Below are 18785 nucleotides of genomic sequence, written 5' to 3'. Positions count from 1 at the left end.
ATCAGCTGGGCCTCATGGTGCCTGTCCTCTGTAAAAAGAACACTTGTTACAGTTGGGAGGCTCTGGGAGGTGAGAAGTGACAGTGCTCCATATAGCAAGGTTTTAGACATGCGGCTTCCGCTGCGTGTGCATAACAGCAGCAGTGCTGAGGGCTTGTAGTAAAGGGACTCTGCAGGGTCAAGTTTCAGGTCCTGGATGTGTTTAAGTTCATACTCTGCTGTGAGCTGTGGGGCATCTAGTGAATATTTTCTGAACCTGTCTCCTATGAAGTGGAGATAATTTTATCTGCCTCTTAAGGATGCTAGGATCCAAGGAGCAAAGTATACAGAGCTCTCCCTGCACAGCATCGTAGGTGCCCACTGTAGTGTTTGGCTGCTTGAGCTTCATTCCAATCCCATAGAAATCTTAGTTTTTTGTTTTTTGTTTTTTTAGTAAGAGACACGGTCGCCGGGCGTGGTGGCTCAAGCCTGTAATCCCAGCACTTTGGGAGGCCGAGACGGGCGGATCACGAGGTCAGGAGATCGAGACCATCCTGGCTAACATGGTGAAACCCCGTCTCTACTAAAAAATACAAAAAACTAGCCGGGCGAGGTGGCGGGCACCTGTAGTCCCAGCTACTCGGGAGGCTGAGGCAGGAGAATGGCGTGAACCCGGGAGGCGGAGCTTGCAGTGAGCTGAGATCCGGCCACTGCACTCCAGCCCGGGCAACAGAGCGAGACTCCGTCTCAAAAAAAAAAAAAAAGAGGGTCTCACTATGTTGCCTGGGCTGGGCTTGAACCCCTGGGCTCAGGTGGTCCACCTTGGCCTCCCAAAGTGCTGGGATTACAGGTGTCAGCCGCCGAGCCTGGCCTGGAACCTGTTTTGTTTTGCTTTTTTGAGTTGGGGTTCCGCTCTTTTTGCCCAGGCTGGAGTGCAGTGGTGCAGTCTTGGCTCACTGCAACCTCTGCCTCCCAGGTTCAAGTGATTTTCGTGCCTCAGTCTCCCGAGTAGCTGGGATTACAGGCGCCCACCACCATACCCAGCTAATTTTGTATTTTTAGTAGAGATGGTGTTTCATCATGTTGGTCAGGCTCGTCTCCTGACCTCATGTGATCCGACTGCCTCGGCCTCTGAAAGTGCTGGTATTACAGGTGTGAGCCACTGCACCTGGCCCTGAAACCTCATTTAATACAGCCAGCATCTCCAATCTTCACCCATGCCCTCTTTTGTATTATTCCATCTTGCAGTGGTAACTACCCCAGCCAGATACCTGGGAGGCCTCTTCCGCCTCCATATCCATGCAGGCCACCTTTGTCTAAGTATCGGTTGAGTCCTGGACTCCAGTTACCTCTGAGAACTGCAATTTGTGCCTGTTTCTTTGAGGTCTGACATCCTCTGGAAATGAAATCCTATGTCATGCCAAAACAGGTCGAGAAAATGACATTTGAACTGAGACATTAGTCCTTGTCCAGCTCCCTCTTCAAGGCGCTCTTGATCCCTCCCTCTTTTCACAGAAGTTGCTTCTGTTGACTTTTTAGCTGGGAGGCCCTCCTGGTTTCTCTTCTCAGTTCTCTGCCATATTCCTATTCTGTTTCCTCGGCAGCCTGCTCCTCCTGGTTCCCTTCTCCTCGCTAGTGGGATTCCTCAGGCTCTGCTCCCACTCACCCTGTGTTCCCTTCCTGGGCAGATTCACCCACTCACCCCTCTGCCGTTGGTCTTCATTACCATTCTTGTGTCAGTGCACCCAGAACGATGATCCTAGGCCTGACAGCTCTCTGGCCAGCTTCCTCGTAGACCTGCTCAGCTGTGTGATTTAAAGGCACCCTAGGCTGGGTGTGGTGGCTCACGCCTGTAATCCCAGCACTTTGGGAGGCCGAGGCAGGAGTTCGAGACCAGACTGACCAACATGGAGAAACCCCATCTCTACTAAAAATACAAAATTAGCCAGGTGTGGTGGCACATACCTGTAATCCCAGCTACTCTGGAGGCTGAGGCAGGAGAATCACTTGAACCCGGGAGGGAGAGGTTGTGGTGAGCCAAGATTGCGCCATTGCAGTCCAGCCTGGACAACAAGAGTGAAACTCTGTCTCTAAATAAATAAATAAATAAACGCATTCTAAGTTCTGCATGACTCAAACTGAACTCATCCACCACCTTGCTACCACCCCACGCTGTCTGCTCAGCTTCTCTTTCCCAGCAGACATAACCACCATCCTTGTAACTGCTCAAGAATTAACCCACACCTCATCTTTAACTCCTTGTCCACCTCCATGCCCCATATTACCAAATCAAGTTAATTTTATTTATTTTTATTTTTTTGAGATGGAGTCTCGCTCTGTTGTCTCAAGTTAATTTTAGCTCTTAAATAACACATTTGGGCCAGGTGTGGGGGCTCACACCTGTAATCCCAGCACTTTGGGAAGCCTAGGCGGGCAGATCACTTGAAGTCAGGGGTTTGAGACCAGCCTGGCCAACATGATGAAACCCCGTCTCTACTAAAAATACAAAAATTAGCTGGGCGTGGTAGTGGGTGCCTGTAGTCCCAGCTACTCGGTAGGCTGAGGCAGGAGAATCACAGAACCCTGGACGCAGAGGTTGCAGTGAGCCGCAGTTGCGCCACTCCAGCCTAGGTGACAGAGTGAGGCACTGTCTCAAAAAAATAATAAAAAAGAAAGAATGTCAGCAAAGCCTGAGTCCTGTCCTCTCACTCTCCCCCCCGGACAGCATGAGCTTCACCACTCCACCTTCTCCACCAACTACCCTACCGGTCCCTGGGCTCTGTCCAGACGCCTAGCTATGGCACCTTGCTGGTCAGCAGCCCAGTCAGCATCTATGCAGGCACCAGGGGCTCTGGTTCCCGGATCTCCAAATCCTGCTCCACCAGCTTCCGGGGTGGCATGGGGTCCGGGGACCTGTCCGTGGGGATGGCTAGGGATCTGGCAGGAATGGGAGGCATCCAGAATGAGCAGGAGACCATGCAAAGCCTGAACGACCTTCTGGCCTCCTACCTGGACAGAATGAGAGGCCTGGAGACCAAGAACCAGAAGCTGGAGAGCAAAATCCGGGAGCACCTGGAGAAGAAGGGACCCAGGTCAGAGACTGGAGCCATTACTTCAAAACCATCGAGGACCTGAGGGCTCAGATCTTCACAAATACCGTGGACAATGCTCGCATCGTTCTGCAGGTCGACAGTGCCCATCTTGCTGCTGATGACTTTAGAATCAAGTAGGAGACAGAGCTGGCCATGTGCCAGTCTGTGGAGAGCAACATCCATGGGCTCCACAAGGTCATTGATGACATCAGTGTCACTTGGTTGCAGCTGGAGACAGAGATCGAGGCTCTCAAGGAGGAGCTGCTCTTCATGAAGAACCACAAAGAGGAAGTAAAAGGCCTATAAGCCCAGATTGCCAGCTCTGGGTTGACCGTGGAGGTAGATGCCCCAAATCTCAGGACCTCGGCAAGGTCATCCGGGCCCAATATGACGAGCTGACTCAGAAGAACCGAGAGGAGCTGGACAAGTACTGGTCTCAGTAGACTGAGGAGAGCACCACAGTAGTCACCACGCAGTCCACCAAGGTTGGAGCTGCTGAGATGACTCTCACAGAACTGAGATGTACACTCCTTGGAGATCTATCTGGACTCCATCCAGCTTGGAGAACAGCCTGAGGGAGGTGGAGGCCTGCTATGCCCTGCAGATGGAACAGCTCAGCGGGATACTGCTGCACCTGGAGTCAGAGCTGGCACAGACCCAGGCAGAGGGATAGCACCAGGCCCAGGAGTAGGAGGCCCTGCTGAACATAAGGTCAAGCTGGAGGCTGAGATCGCCACCTACTGCCGCCTGCTGGAAGAGAGCGAGGACTTCAATCTTGGTGATGCCCTGGACAGCCGCAACTCCATGCAAACCATCCAAAAGACCACTACCCACCAGGTAGTGGATGGCAAAATGGTGTCTGAGACCAATGACACCAAAGTTCTGAGACATTAAGCCAGTGGAAGCAGGGTACCCTTTGGGGAACAGGAGGTCAATAAAAAGTTCAGAGGTAAAAAAAACCAAAACACACGTTTGTGTTTTCTTATCATCCCACTGGCACCTACATCTTAAAAGCCACTGTGATCTCATCTGAAATATTGCCACAACTTTCCATGTGACCTCTCTCCATTGCTGCCCAGCCAACATCCAATCCCCTGCCACCAAGCAGCCAGAAGGATCTTCCAAAAATCCAAATGTGACCATATCCTTTAAAACCCTTCAGTGGCTTCAGTTACCCTCAAAGCCCCACACCCCACAGGGTCCTCAAGACCCTGTGACCTCTGCCAACTGCCTCCCTCTCCAACCTCGGCTTCTTGTGATTCTACGTTTCAGAATCAAAACGTAGTCACTAGTGTTAAACAAAACAACCCTGACACCAAGAGCGAAACTGCCTCTCAAAAAAACCCCAAAAAACCCTGACACATAGTCAGGGAAGGCTATGCAATGAATGCTTGTATGCCTAATAACAAAAACTATCACAAAAGATTCACAAACATCACAAAACAACCTTGCACAAAGGCCGTCGCAATGCAACTTTTTTTTTTTTTTTTTTTTTGAGACAGAGTTTCACTCTTGTTGCCCAGGCTGGAGCATAATGGCATGATCTTGGCTCACTGCAACCTCTGCCTCCCAGGTTCAAGCGATTCTTCTGCCTCAGCCTCTCTAGTAGCTGAGATTACAGGCGCGCACCACCATGCCCGGCTAATTTTTGTATTTTTAGTAGACACAGGGTTTCACTATGTTGGCCAGGCTGGTCTTGAACTCCTGACCTCAGGTGATCTTCCCACCTCAGCTTCCTAAAGTGCTTGGATTACAGGCATGACCCACTGCACCCAGCCCGGAATGCAACTTTATACAAAAAATACTTCTACAAGGACATCCGCTCAGCAACTGCCTGTACAACCTCACACTGCCGACACCTTTGTTAATGATCTTTGTAGCCAAAGATAAATTTAAAAAAAAATTACCTGCCCAGCGCAATGGCTCCCACCTATAATCCCAACATTTTGGGAGGCCCGAGGCAAGAGGATCGCTTGAGGCCAGGAGTTAGAGACCAGTCTGGCCAACATAGTGAGATCTTGTCTTTGAAAAAAAAATTAACTATGTAGGCTGGGCACGGTGGCTTATGCCTGTAATCCCAGAACTTTGGGAGGCAGAGATAGAAGGATCGCTGGAGCCCAGGAGTTCCAGCCCAGGAGTTCGAGACCAAAGCCAGACCCACCTCTTAAAAAAAAAAAAAAAAAATTAGCTGGGTGTGGTGACACCTGCCTCTGGTCCCAGCTATTCAGGAGGCTGAGGCAGGAGGATTGCTTGAGCCCACGAGGTTGATACTGCAATAAGCCAAGATTGTACCACTGCACCCCAGCCTGGATGACGCAACGGGACCCTGTCTCAAAGATAAAAAATAAAATTTTTAAAAAGCATAACCCTCATTTTGTCCTTTAAAAACCTTTGTCTGTTCCATAGCTTGGTTGATACTTGATCATCAAAAAGAACCAACCTTTGTCTATCCATGTGTGGTGGCACGCACCTGCAGTCCCAGCTACTCAGGAGGTTGAGGCGAGATCGCTTGAGTCCAGGAGTCCAAGGCTTCCCTGAGCTATGATTGCGTCACTACACTCCAGCCTGGGCAACAGAGGGGGACCTTGTTTCAAAAAACAAACAAAACAAAAACCTTTGTCTTCCTTTACCTCCCCGAATATACAGTAGTTTGCACATGTACCCATGGCAATGCTCTATTCCCAACTAAATATCTTTTTCTTCTAGAGAGCCTCTCTCTGTTAATTTAGGTTGACATATATGGTGTCAGAAATGGGACCTGAAAAAGATTAGTACTGGAAAAAATCAGTGATTCTTGGAATTGGTGTACAGTATACACTAGAGCCCTTTGAGCTCACTGCTTCCATGGCTCACCTTTTCTGCGCTGGTGAGTTTTCTCTCAGGTGAGCCTCCCTCTTTTTGGTAGAGGCTTTTTTGTTTTGTTTTGTTTTATTTTAGAGACAGGGTCTTACTCTGTCCCCTAGACTGGAGTATAATGGCACAATCATAGCTCACTGCAGCCTTGAACTCCTGGGCTCAAGTGATCCTCCTGCCTCAGCCTCCCAAGTAGCTGGGACTATAGACATGTGCCACCACACTCACCTAATTTTTTTTTTTTTTTTTTTTTTGAGACGGAGTCTAGCTCTGTTGCCCAGGCTGGAGTACGATTGCGCGATCTCGGCTCACTGTAAGCTCCACCTCCTGGGTTCACGCCATTCTCCTGCCTCAGCCTCCTGAGTAGCTGGGACCACAGGTGCCCGCCACCATGCCCAGCTAATTTTTTTTTTTTTGTATTTTTCGTAGAGACAGGGTTTCATTCACCATGTTAGCCAGGATGGTCTCGATCTCCTGACCCCGTGATCCGCCTGCCTCGGCCTCCCAGAGTGCTGAGATTACAGGCATGAGCCACCGCGCCCAGCCAACCCACCTAATTTTTTTTTTTTTTGTAGAGATAGGGACTCACTATGTTGCCCAAGCTGGTCTTGAACTCCTGGCCTCAAGTGATCCACCCTCCTTGGCCTCCCAAAGTGCTGGGATTACAGTCGTGAGCCACGGTGCCCGGTCAAAACTGTGGGGTTTTTTTTTTTTTGATGGAGTCTTGCTGTGTTGCCAAGCTGGAGTGCAGTGGTGCCATCTCTGCTCACTGCAAGCTCTGTCTCCCTGGTTCACCCTATTCTCCTGCCTCAGCCTCCCGAGTAGCTGGGACTACAGGCCCCCGCCACCACGCCTGGCTAATTTTTTTATATTTTTAGTAGAGACAGGGTTTCATCGTGTTAGCCAGGATGGTCTTGATCTCCTGACCTCGTGATCCGCCCGCCTTGGCCTCCCAAAGTGTTGGGATTACAGGCGTGGGCCACTGCACCTGACCAAAAAATGTGTTCTTTATTGAAAATAAAAGGATAATTTTGTTTAATTTGGAGGTTATGTAAGTTTTTAAAAAATATGGACTGGCTGGGCGCGGTGGCTCTCGCCTGTAACCCCAGCACTTTGGGAGGCTGAGGTGGGCAGATGACCTGAGGTCAAGAGTTTGAGACCAGCCTGGCCAACATGGCAAAACCCCATCTTTACTAAAAATACAAAAATTAGCTGGGCGTGATGGCTCATGCCTGTAGTCCTAGCTACATGGGAAGCTGAGGCAGGAGAATCGCTTGAACCCAGAAGGAAGAGCTTGCAGTGAGCCGAGATTGCATTACTGCATTCCAGCCTGGGTGACAGAGCGAGACTCCATCTCAAAAACAGAAAAGAAAAAATGGACTTATGAAGGAAATAGAAACAAGATAATAGTACCAATAACTGAGAGAGATATGAAGAAAGTTATGGATATGAAGATATATTTTTAATAAGGAAGGTTAAGAAAAGAGAATAATTTTGTATGGGAAAGAATCTTTGGTAAATTTATGTTCTAAAGTGAAATGATTGGTATTTAACGAAGAGGAAGTATAAGACAGGGCAGAGAGTCAAAGCACATCTTCAGTGGTCCGAATAAGTCATGATGATGTTCATGAAGGGAGAATTTATGAAAAGCATTTTGTGTGTGATTAAGTTGGCTATAATTAGAAGGGAATTATTTATATGTCCTTCTAAAGATATATTAAAAATACACTGCTACAGAACTAAAAACCTGATATCCCCTATGTTAACCAGGTTTTCTTTTTCTTTTTCTTTTTTTTTTTTTTTTTTGTAGAGACAGAGTCTCACTCTGTAGCCCAGGCTGGAGTGCAGTGGCACAATCTCGGCTCACTGCAAGCTCCGCCTCCTGGGTTCACGCCATTCTCCTGCCTCAGCCACCCGAGTAGCTGGGACTACAGGTCCCCACCACCATGCCCGGCTATTTTTTTCTATTTTTTAGTGGAGATGGGGTTTCACCATGTTAGCCTGGATGGTCTTGATCTCCTGACCTCGTGATTCGCCCAACTCGGCTTCCCAAAGTGCTGGGATTACAGGTGTGAGCCCCCGCCCCCGGCCCAGGTTTTTTTTTTCTTCCTCTTCTTCTTCTTCTTCTCCTCCTCCACCTCCTCCTCCTCCTCCTTTCTTCTTCTTTCTTCTTCGACAGAGTATCGCTCTTTCACCCAGGCTGGGGTGCAGTGTCGCGATCTCGGCTCACTGAAACCTCCGCCTCCCGGGTTCAAGCAATTCGCCCTGTCTCAGCCTCCAGAGTAGCCTGGATTACAGGCACGCCACCACGCCTGGCTAATTTTTGTTGTTGTTGTTGGTGTTGTTGAGATGGAGTCTTGCTCTGTTGCCCAGGCTGGAGTGCAGTGGCGCGATCTCGGCTCACTGCAACCTCTGCCTCCCGGGTTCAAGCAATTCTCCTGCCTCAGCCTCCTGAGTAACTGGGATTACAGGTGTGTGCTACAATGACGGGCTAATTTTTGTATTTTTAGTAGAGACGGGGTTTCACCATGTTAGTCAGGCTGGTCTCGAACTCCTGACCTCAGGTGATCCGCCCGCCTCGGCCTCCCAAAGTGCTGGGATTACAGGCGTGAGCCACCATGCCTGGCAGTTTTCTTTTTCTTTTAAATTTGTATTTATTTGTTGTTGTAGAGATGGGAATCTCGCTATGTTACCCAGGCTGGTCCGGAACTCCAGGCCTCAAGTAGTCCTCACGTCTCAGCCTCCCAAAGTGCTGGGATTAACAGGCCTGAGTCACCACGCCCAGCCAATTAAGTCTTTTTGAACTGGAATGAACTTTGGGATTTTGCAGTTGGGCCCATGGAGGGCCTCTAATGATGTATTTCTCAACTTGTAGAGATATTAAACGATTAGATTTATCTGGTAAGTTGTACAGGAAGCATTGTCAAGTGATAAGTGATTCTATTACTAGATCTTTCAGTTACATTTATGGATATGTTATTGGTATAAATATTTCAAAAATTATATAAATCCATAGATTCCTAATGTTATCTGTCATAATTTTGGTTATGTTAATCTCTTCTAAAGTTAAATGTGTATGGATATTTTATTAATGTGAATTTTTTTTATGAGACAGAGTCTTGCTCTGTTGCCCAGGCTGGAGTGCAGTGGCATGATCTTGGCTCACTGGAAGCTCCACCTCCCGGGTTCACACCATTCTCCTGCCTCAGCCTCCCGAGTTCACACCATTCTCCTGCCTCAGCCTCCCGAGTTCACACCATTCTCCTGCCTCAGCCTCCCAAGTAGATGGGACTAAACGCACCCGCCACCACACCTTGCTTATTTTTTGTATTTTTTAGTAGACATGGGGTTTCACTATGTTGGCCAGGCTGGTCTCGAACTCCTGACCATGTGATCCACCCACCTTGGCCTTCCAAAGTGCTGGGATTACAGGCGTGAGCCACCGTGCCCGGCCAATTAATGTGAATATTCTACAGATTATATTCAATTTATGAATGTCTGATGTTCCTTATGTGACTCTGTCAGTCATGATTCTGGTTGTTATCTTAAAATCCTGTATATGGCCAGGTGCAGTGGCTCATACCTGTAATCCCAGCACTTTGGGAGGTGGAGGCAGGAGGATAGCTTGAGTCCAGGAGTTCTAAACCAGCCTGGGCAATATAGAAAGACTCCACCTCTATAAAAAATTAGCCAGACATGGTGATGCACCCCTGTGGTCCCAACTACTCAGGAGGCTGAGGACTCTTCCTCTTTTAGAGAGCCTCTTTCTGTTACTTAGGTTGATATTTTCACATCTACTTCTGCACTCTTTTTACTCCAACCATACGGGCCTTATTAATTTTTTTTTTTTTTTTTTTTTTTTTAAAAACAGAGTTTCGCTCTTGTTGCCCAGGCTGGAGTGCTGGAGTGCAATGGTGCAACCTTGGCTCACCTCAACCTCTGCCTTCCAGGTTCAAGCAATTCTCCCTCAACCTCCCGAGTAGCTGGGATTACAGGCATGCGCCACCACGCCCAGCTAATTTTGTATTTTTAGTAGAGATGGAGTTTCTCAGGCTGGTCAGGCTGGTCTCGAACTCCCAACCTCAGGTGATCCGCCTGCCTCGGCCTCCCAAAGTGCTGGGATTACAGGGGTGAGCCACTGCGCCCGGCCCCATACAAGTCTTCTTTCTGCACCTCAAGTGGGTCATGTTCCCTACCTCAAGGAGTACACACATTCCCTTTCCTCTGAAATATTGGGTGCCCCAGGCCCATCTTTGCCTTTTTTTTTTTTTTTTTTTCCCCCAGATAGGGTCTTGCTTCATTTCCCAAGCCGGAGTGCAGTGGCACCATCAAGCTCGCTGCGACCTCTCCCTCCTGGGCTCAACGGATCTTTCTGCCTTGGCCTCCCAAAGTGCTGGGATTATAGGCACAAGCCACCGCACCTGGCCAAATTTTTTTTAGTATAAATATTTTCCAAATATTGCATATGAGTGTGAATAATTTGCACAAGCAGGCCAGGAAGTAAATGCCAGGAATATTCATACTAAAAATTATTTGCTATTTATCTGAAATTCAGTTAACTGAGCATTCTGTATTTTTATTGGTTAACTCTAGCAACCCTACTCGACATACATTTGCAGAATAAACGTTCTGAACATCTGCTCTGTGCCAGACGACCGACACCTTCTCATTAAATTATTTGTTCAATTACAAGAAGTTAAGCCCTTGAGTGTAATGGCTGTGTCTGTCTTATGCACCACTGGTCTCCATGCCTGACCCCGGGTAGACTCAATAATTGTTTCTAGAATTGAAATAGAGCTAAGAGGGGGACTTTTTCCAATGGTTACTTTCTTTCCGTGGCAGCTTGTCCACCCTGGAAGGAGTCTGGTGCAGCGGTAAGGAGAGCCTGAAGGGGGCAGTGTCACCCCCTGGCTCTGGCCTCCCGTTGTCCATCACCATGGGGAGGCGGGGCCTCAAATCGGAAGCACATGAAGTCGGAACTTGGAAGGCAGAGAAGGCAAGACAGGTGGGCAGGCAAGATGGCTACCGCCAGGTGGGGTCGTACCTGCCCAGGTCCTCAGTGTGGTCCCTTTATTCCTCCCTTGTTATTTCCTGGCTCTCTGCAGTGTCTTCTGCTGAATGTCCCATGCAGGGCTCAGCTGGGCTCCATGAATACAAGAATAGTGACAATGATGGTAATTATTTTCATCCCTGGTTCCTGACAGTAATTTTGATTTAATCCTTCCCACTTTAGGCCCTGAAAGGTGATCAAAACCAAGCATTCAGTTTCTCCAGGAAAGTGGATCTCATGGAATTAGCTTAGCCAGCGTTGGTGGAGGGATACTAAATAGCATTACCTTTGTAGAGGAGGGAATGGAGCCCAGAGAAGCTGAGGTCATTTGCCCAGGACAAGAAGTGAGACTTGATATTCCAGTGCAGAGGTGCGATTAGATGTATAGTCCCCAGCACAGACTGCGTGGAGTCTCCTATTCCCAGCATCCACACTAGCTAATCTAGGGGTCAGGTGACCACTCACTAACTTGACCTTGAACAAGTTATTCTAATCCGTTTGTGCTTATCTGTAAATGGGGCTAATAAGTGTCTTTCTCATAGAGTTGTGGGAATTTAGTGAAATAATCCAGAACATTGCACAATGTAAGTGCTTAATCAGTGCAAGCTACCAATGTCATTATTGTTTGTCTCATCCATTCCTGAGACCTCCCAGGGCCCAACCCCACCCCAGCAGGCTAGCTATTAATGTTTGATGACTAAACATTACTATGAAGTGAAGTGATTCCCTAATTTGGCCTGAAGAGATGAATTACCTGGGGGGCACTTGCTACAAAAATCTATTCTCGGGCCCCTGCCTTAGAGATTCTAATTGGTGGGGCCTGGGAATCTGTATCTTTAAAAAAGCCTCAGGTGAAATCCATCTGTAGGCTGGTTTCAAAAGTCCTTATGTAATGTAAGACCAGAAAGGCAGGGCGTGGTGGATCATGCCTGTAATCCCAGCACTTTGAGAGGCCAAGGCAGTTGGATCACGAGGTCAAGAGAAACCCAGTCTCTACTGAAAATACAAAAATTAGCTAGGCGTGGTAGCAGGCTTCTGTAGTCCCAGCTACTCGGGAGGCTGAGGCAGGAGTAATCACTTGAACCCAGGAGGTGGAGGGTGCAGTGAGCCGAGATCATGCCACTGCACTCCAGCCTGGGTGACAGAGCAAGACTCCGTCTCAAAAAAAAGAAAAAAAAAAAAAGACGGGATAGTGCTACATTAAACACATTGTGACAGGGGTGGGGTGGAGACTCCTGGTGATTAGAGTCAGGTGGATTAGCTCAGCCCTTACAGGTTGCAAGAATTTAAAGTCATGATTACCTTTTCTGATTATAAAAATCATCTAGGGCTGGGCGCAGTGGCTTACACCTGTAATCCCAGCACTTTGGGATGCCTAAGTAGGAAGATCGCCTAAGCTCAGGAGTTTGAGATCAGCCTGGGCAACATAGTGAAACCCCCTCTCTACAAAAAACATGTAAAAAAAATAGCCAGGTGTGGTGACGCACACCTGTAATCCCAGCTAGGAGGCTGACGTGGTAGGATCTTTTAAGTCCAGGAGGTGGAGGTTGCAGTGAGCCGAGATCACTGCACTCCAGGCTGGGCAACAGAGTGATACGCTGTCTAAAAAAAAAAAGAAAAAATAAATCATCTAGTCTATTTACATGGTCTCAGATGATTGCATACATTATTTAGAAAGGGAAAATTAGTGACTTTGTAGAATCACTGCTAGTGTCGAAACCTAGCGGATCCCATCTTAACTAAGCGATGAAAGTTTCTGTCACAGATAATGGAACAGACCATAGGTGACTCAATGGGATGTACTGAAGAGGCAGCACCACTTCTGCGGTTCCAGGAAGGAAAACATAGAGGCTGAGTGTCATCATAAGGAAGCATCAGGCAAATCCAATTGAGGGAGTTCGCAAATCTTTCAAAACGTCAAGATCAGAAACTAAAGATGCCTGACAACTAACTGCAATGCTGCATGATCCTGAATTGAATCCTTGAGGTTGTGAGGGTTGCTATAAAGGATGTTATTGGGCCAACTGAATATGGCCTATGGAATAAGGAATAAGTAATTGATCCCTGTTAGATTTCCTGATTTTGATAATCATATCACAGTTACATAATAGAATGTCCTTGTTCTTAGCAGACATACAGTAAAGAGTATGGGGTAAAGGGGCATGACATCTCTAATCTACTCTGATATGGTTTAGAAAATAATGGTGTATGTGCATATAAAAAATATACATATACACACACATGAGCACACAGGTAGGGTATAATAAAGCAAATATGCACAAATGCACAGTGTTAAAAATTACAATGCCCCTTGTTTAAAAAAAAAGTTACAGGGAAGACAAATATAAAGAAGGAAGTGGAAGCCACTCCTCCTCCTACGGCCCCCCGGCCCCAGTCCCTGAGACAACCGGGATGACTATTTCAATCAGTAGTGAAACTCTTACATGTCTTTGCGTTATTATATATATATATTTTTTTTTAATTTTTATTTTTATTGAGAGAGTGTCTTGCTCGGTTGCCCAGGCTGGAGTGCAATGGCGCAATCTCGGCTCACTGCGATCTCCACCTCCCAGGTTCAAGTGATTCTCCTGTCTCAGCCTCCCAAGTAGCTGGGACTACAGGTACACGCTGCCATGCCAGGCTGATTTTTTGTATTTTAGTAGAGACAGGGTTTTACAATATTGCCCTGGCTGGTCTTGAACTCCTGAGCTCAGGCAATCCACCCGCCTCAGCCTCCCAAAGTGCTAGGATTACAGGCGTGAGCCACCTTGCCTGGCCCAGGTCATTATAGTTTTGATTGAAACCGAAAATGCGCGAATGCTTTACTGTCCATCTATAACTTGTGTTTTTCACGCTGATATCTGTCAACATCTTTCCATGTTGATGTGGTTTTATTTCCAATGGCCGCATGATGCTGCCTGGTAGGGACGGAGCATACTTTGTTTAGCAATAGGTGTTTAGGTTGTTTCTAGCTTGACTCCTACAGACAGTACTAGAGTGAGCATCCTTAAAAATACATCTTCCCCAACTTGTCAGATTATTTTGTTTGTAGAGCTGCTGGGTCAAAAGGAGAAAGTCTCTGAGAAGGGACAGAGGCTGACAGTCTGGGGAGATTGCGAGAGAAAGACTGAGAGTCAGAGATCTATAGAAGCAGAGAGAGGTGGAAAGAGACAGATGCAGAGAAACAGAGGCTGGGTGCGGTGGCTCACGCCTGTAATCCCAGCACTTTGGAAGGCTGAATTGGGCAGATCACTTGAGTTCTAGAGTTTGAAACCAGCCCGGCCAACATGGCGAAACCCTGTCTCCACCAAAAATACAAAAATTAACTGGGCTTGGTGGCACACGACTGTAGTCCCAGCTGCTCAGAAGGCTGAGGCACAAGAATCTCTTGAGCCTGGGAGGCAGAGGTTGCAGGGAGCCGAAATCGCGGCCACTACACTCTAGCCTGGCCAACTGAGCGAGACTCTGTCTCAAAAAAAAAAAAAAAAAAAAAAAGAGAGAGATGGAGAGAGACGAGAAAGAGCAAGGTTGATAGAGAGTGAGATTGGGAGAGTGACAGGGAGTTGCTTTCGATGGAGACTGAGAAGGAATTCCTCTGATCCATGGGGTCTCCATGGCCACAGGAATCTAGTCAGGAAAGTGACTAAGCGACTTTTAGGAACACACCCAGTGGATACAATCGTAGATGAGGTCAGAGTCCTTTGTGCAAGGATCTTCATGGGGCTATTGTTCCTGGAAAGCAAAAAATGGGAAACGACCTAATTGCCCATCAACAGGGGACTGGTTATAGATTGTGCTGGAAACGCTGATAGGAGCCCATCTCCAAGTAGGGTTGGCAGATAATAGCAAATAAAACCACAGAAGGCCCAGTTAAATTTGAATTTAAAATGAAGCATGTGTCTCATGCAGCCTTATACACTAAAAACCTATTTGTTGTTTATCTAAACTTCACATGTAATTGGGCATCTGTATTTTATCTGGAAACTATTAATCTCTAAGATAAGTGAGAAAAGCCAGGTGAGGTCAGGAGAGGGGTTGCTCTTGGTGAAGGGGTGTGTGTGTGTGGGCTGCTGAGGTGGCCGTCAGTTTCAGCTCCTGTCCTGGGTGTGGTTACAGTTGAAGGAAAGGGACTGACCCGGGGTCACAGAAGCAAAGGTTGAAGGGCTAGGCTCCACCCCAGGCTCCGTGCTCTGTAGTGATTTGTATATATGTGTTAAAAGTGTTAATGTTTTCAATAAAAGTACGACAAACAGACCATAATTTTCTTTTTTTTTTTTTTTTTTGAGACGAAGTCTCGCGCTGTGTCACCCAGGCTGGAGTGCAGTGGCGCGATCTCGGCTCACTGCAAGCTCCGCCTCCCAGGTTCAGGCCATTCTCCTGCCTCAGCCTCCGAGTAGCTGGGACTACAGGCGCCCGCCACCACGCCCGGCTAGTTTTTTTTTTGTATTTTTAGTAGAGACGGGGTTTCACCATGTTAGCCAGGATGGTCTCGATCTCCTGACCTCGTGATCCGCCCGCCTCGGCCTCCCAAAGTGCTGGGATTACAGGCTTGAGCCACCGCGCCCGGCCATAATTTTCTAAACTCCATTTAAGCATTTCTGATTTAAAAAAATACTGGCAGTCTCAGCTGGGTGTGGTGGCTCACACCTGTAATCCCAGCACTTTGGGAGGCCAAGGCGGAAGAATCACAAGTTCAGGAGTTCAAGACCAGCCTGGCCAAGATGGTGAAACCCCATCTCTACTAAAAATACAAAAATTAACCGGATGCAGTGGCAGGCGCCTGTAATCCCAGCTACTTGGGAGGCTGAGACAGGTGAATCGCTTGAACCTGGGCAGTGGAGGTTGCAGTGAGCCGAGATCACGCCATTGCACTCCAGCCTGGGTGACAATGAGACTCCGTTTCACCAAAAATAAAACAAAATAAAATAACAACAACAACAAAAACTGGCAGTCTCAGAAACTCTAAGGGGCCTCCCTGAACACTTTCATTTCCTGGAACACTCATCTGCCCCTGGGCTTTTTTATCACTGTCACCTGGAATGTCCTCTTACCCCACCCTCCGCCAGCCCCTTCACTCACCTGCTCATGCCTGTGACCTCAAGCTGGAGTCAGCCTGGCTCTCACTCCTCTGAGTCACCTTAGGTGCCTCAGAGTTGCATGAACACTGAACCAGCTGTTACCCCTCTTCCCCCCTCGCCTGTGAGCTGCGCGGTGCAGGAACCTTGTCTGCATAGCTGGTTTATCACAGTATCCTAGCCCATTCAGCCAGGTACCCGCCACAGTTGCTCACTACGCCTTGGGCATGTTAGTACAGCATCTCTCTGAGCCTCAGTTTCCTCATTTATAAAATGGAGCTGATAATCTTGCCTACCACTCAAGGCCAATGTGACAGAGATGGGAAAGGGAAATGGCATTAACATCACTAAGGTAATATTTGAACTGAGGCCAGCTCTGGGAGGATCTGGGGAAGGATTCCAGGCATCCTTGGGGAAAAAGGAGACTGCGGGCAGCCGCGAGAGCCAGGTCACTGTGGTCTGCGCGGCAGCCAAGTCCCTAAATAAAAAAGAAAAAGAAAACAAAAGAGTTTGCTCTCACTTTCCTCTTCTTGCCAATACCTCTCACCTGCTGTGGGTCAAAGATGCACAAAGCTCTACAGGTATGCAAGGCAGGTGCCGGCAGGGGAGCCAGGAGACCCTGGGATTTTCCTGGAGGCAGGTTCAGCCTTCTGCCAGGAAGATGGAGAGAGCAGGGCTCTATCAGTGCAGTCTGACGGGTAAGGGGCCAAGTCTGAGACAGTCTGAATGAGAAGTGTGGGAGCAAGTGTGCATGTATGAGACCCTGAGCCCGCCCACCCTGCAAGTGCCCAGAGACTCACTGGGGAAGGTGGGCTTTGCACTATAGGGACATCCCAGTGGCCTATCTCAGGCCTTGAGCTCCAGAGGCATCGATCTCCCAGGTGTGGAACTGGGCTCTGGCAGACACGTGATCGGACCCAGGCAGGTGCACAGAGGCCTGGCTTCGGGGCCCAGCTCAGCCCCCTAACATCCACCTTTGAAGGCTTCCACAACTTTCCTTTTTCCAAGGTGACCACCTCCTCCCACTTTGTCTGGGATTGCCCCAGAACACCCTCAGTGCCAGGCAAACTGGGCTGGTTGGTCACCAGACATATTACTCCATTGGACAGAGGAAGAAGAGTCTCAGAGGCTGTCAGTATCTGCCTCATTTTTTGTGGCTGGATTTTTTTCATGAAAAGTTTATTTGAAATAGTGACACATATCTCTGAAATAAAACATTCATATTCTTTAAAATGGCTTCTAGGCTGGGCTCACACCTGTAATCCCAGCACTTTGGGAGGCCGAGGCAGGTGGATCACCTGAGGTCAAGAGTTCAAGAGCAGCCTGGCCAACATGGTGAAACCTCGTCTCCACTAAAAAAAAAAAATTAGTTGGGCATGGTGGTGCACACTTGTAGTCCCAGCTACTTGGGGATGCTGAGGCAGGAGAATGGCTTGAACCCAGGAGGCAGAAGTTGCAGTGAGCTAAGATCATACCACTGCGCTCCAGCCTGGGTGACAGAGGGAGACTTCATCTAAAAACAAAAACAAACAAAGACTTCTAGAGGCCGGGCACAGTGGCGCACGCCTGTAATCCCAGCACTTTGGGAGGCCAAGGCAGGTGGATCACCTGAGGTCAGGAGTTCAAGACCACCCTGGCCAACATGGCAAAAACCCGTTTCTAATAAAAATACAAAAATTAGCTGGGCACAGTGGCATGTGTCTGTAGTCCCAGCTGCTCCTCAGGAGACCAGGCAGGAGAATCACTTGAACTTGGGAGATGGAAGTTGCAGTGAGCCGAACTTGAGCCACTGCACTCCAGCCTGGACAACAGAGCCAGACTCCATCTCAAAAAAAAAAAAAGTGCCGGGCGAGGTGGCTCACGCCTATAATCCTAGCACTTTGGGAGGCCGAGGCAGGTGGATCACGAGGTCGGGAGATCAAGACCATCCTGGTTAACACCGTGAAACCCCATCTCTACTAAAAATAAAAAATTTAGCTGGGCGTGGTGGTGGGCACCTATAGTCCCAGCTACTCAGGAGGCTGAGGCAGGAGAATGGCATGAACCTGGGAGGCGGAGCTTGCAGTGAGCCGAGATAATGGCACTGCACTCCAGGCTGGGTAACAGAGTGAGACTCCGTCTCAATAAATAAAACTTTAAAAAATGCTTATAGAGAAAGAAGCCATCTTTCTTCCCCGCCCTGCTCCCGTCCTCTGAAGCAGCCAGCTTCTTGGATCTCTCAGAGACAGATATTATCTTATTTACTTCTGCACAAAAGGCAGCCTATTACATATGCTGTTCACCTGATATATTTTTTTTAAGAGATGAAGTCCTGCGCTCGCTTTGGCAGCATATACACTAAATTTGGAATGATACAGAGAACATTAGCATGGCCCTTGTGCAAGGATGACACACAAATTCATAAAGCATTCCATATTTTTAATTTAAAAGAAAGAAAAAGTGATGGAGTCTTCTCTGTCACCCAGGCTGGAGTGCAGTGGCATGATCATAGTTAATGGCAGTCTCCAACTCCTGGGCTCAAAGGATCCTTCCACCTCAGCCTCCCAAGTAGCTGGGACTACAGGTGTGTGCCACCATGCCCAACTAATTATTAATTTTGTTGTTGTTGACACAGTCTTGCCATCTTGCCCAGGCTGGTCTTGAACTCCTGGGCTCAACTGATCCTCCTGCCTTGGCCTCTCAAAATGCTGGGATTATAGCCATGAGCCACTGCACCTAGCCCGCTTGATTTTTTTTT

General features: G+C 48.1%; 1 non-coding gene and 1 pseudogene across 1 annotated transcript; both read left to right on the top strand.

The window, feature by feature from the left end:
* Positions 1–108: 108 nt before the first annotated feature.
* LOC112632466 lies at positions 109–3964 on the top strand (annotated as a pseudogene).
* A 14397-nt stretch (positions 3965–18361) lies between these two features.
* Positions 18362–18468, top strand: LOC112633943. Its single transcript, XR_003121692.1, has one exon. It is a non-coding gene; the product is annotated as a U6 spliceosomal RNA (small nuclear RNA).
* Positions 18469–18785: the final 317 nt, after the last annotated feature.

Source organism: Theropithecus gelada, chromosome 10, assembly GCF_003255815.1.
Source record: "Theropithecus gelada isolate Dixy chromosome 10, Tgel_1.0, whole genome shotgun sequence".
NCBI lineage: Eukaryota > Metazoa > Chordata > Mammalia > Primates > Cercopithecidae > Theropithecus > Theropithecus gelada.
Note: the sequence above shows the minus strand (reverse complement) of the source record. Positions and strands in the feature narration are given on the sequence as shown.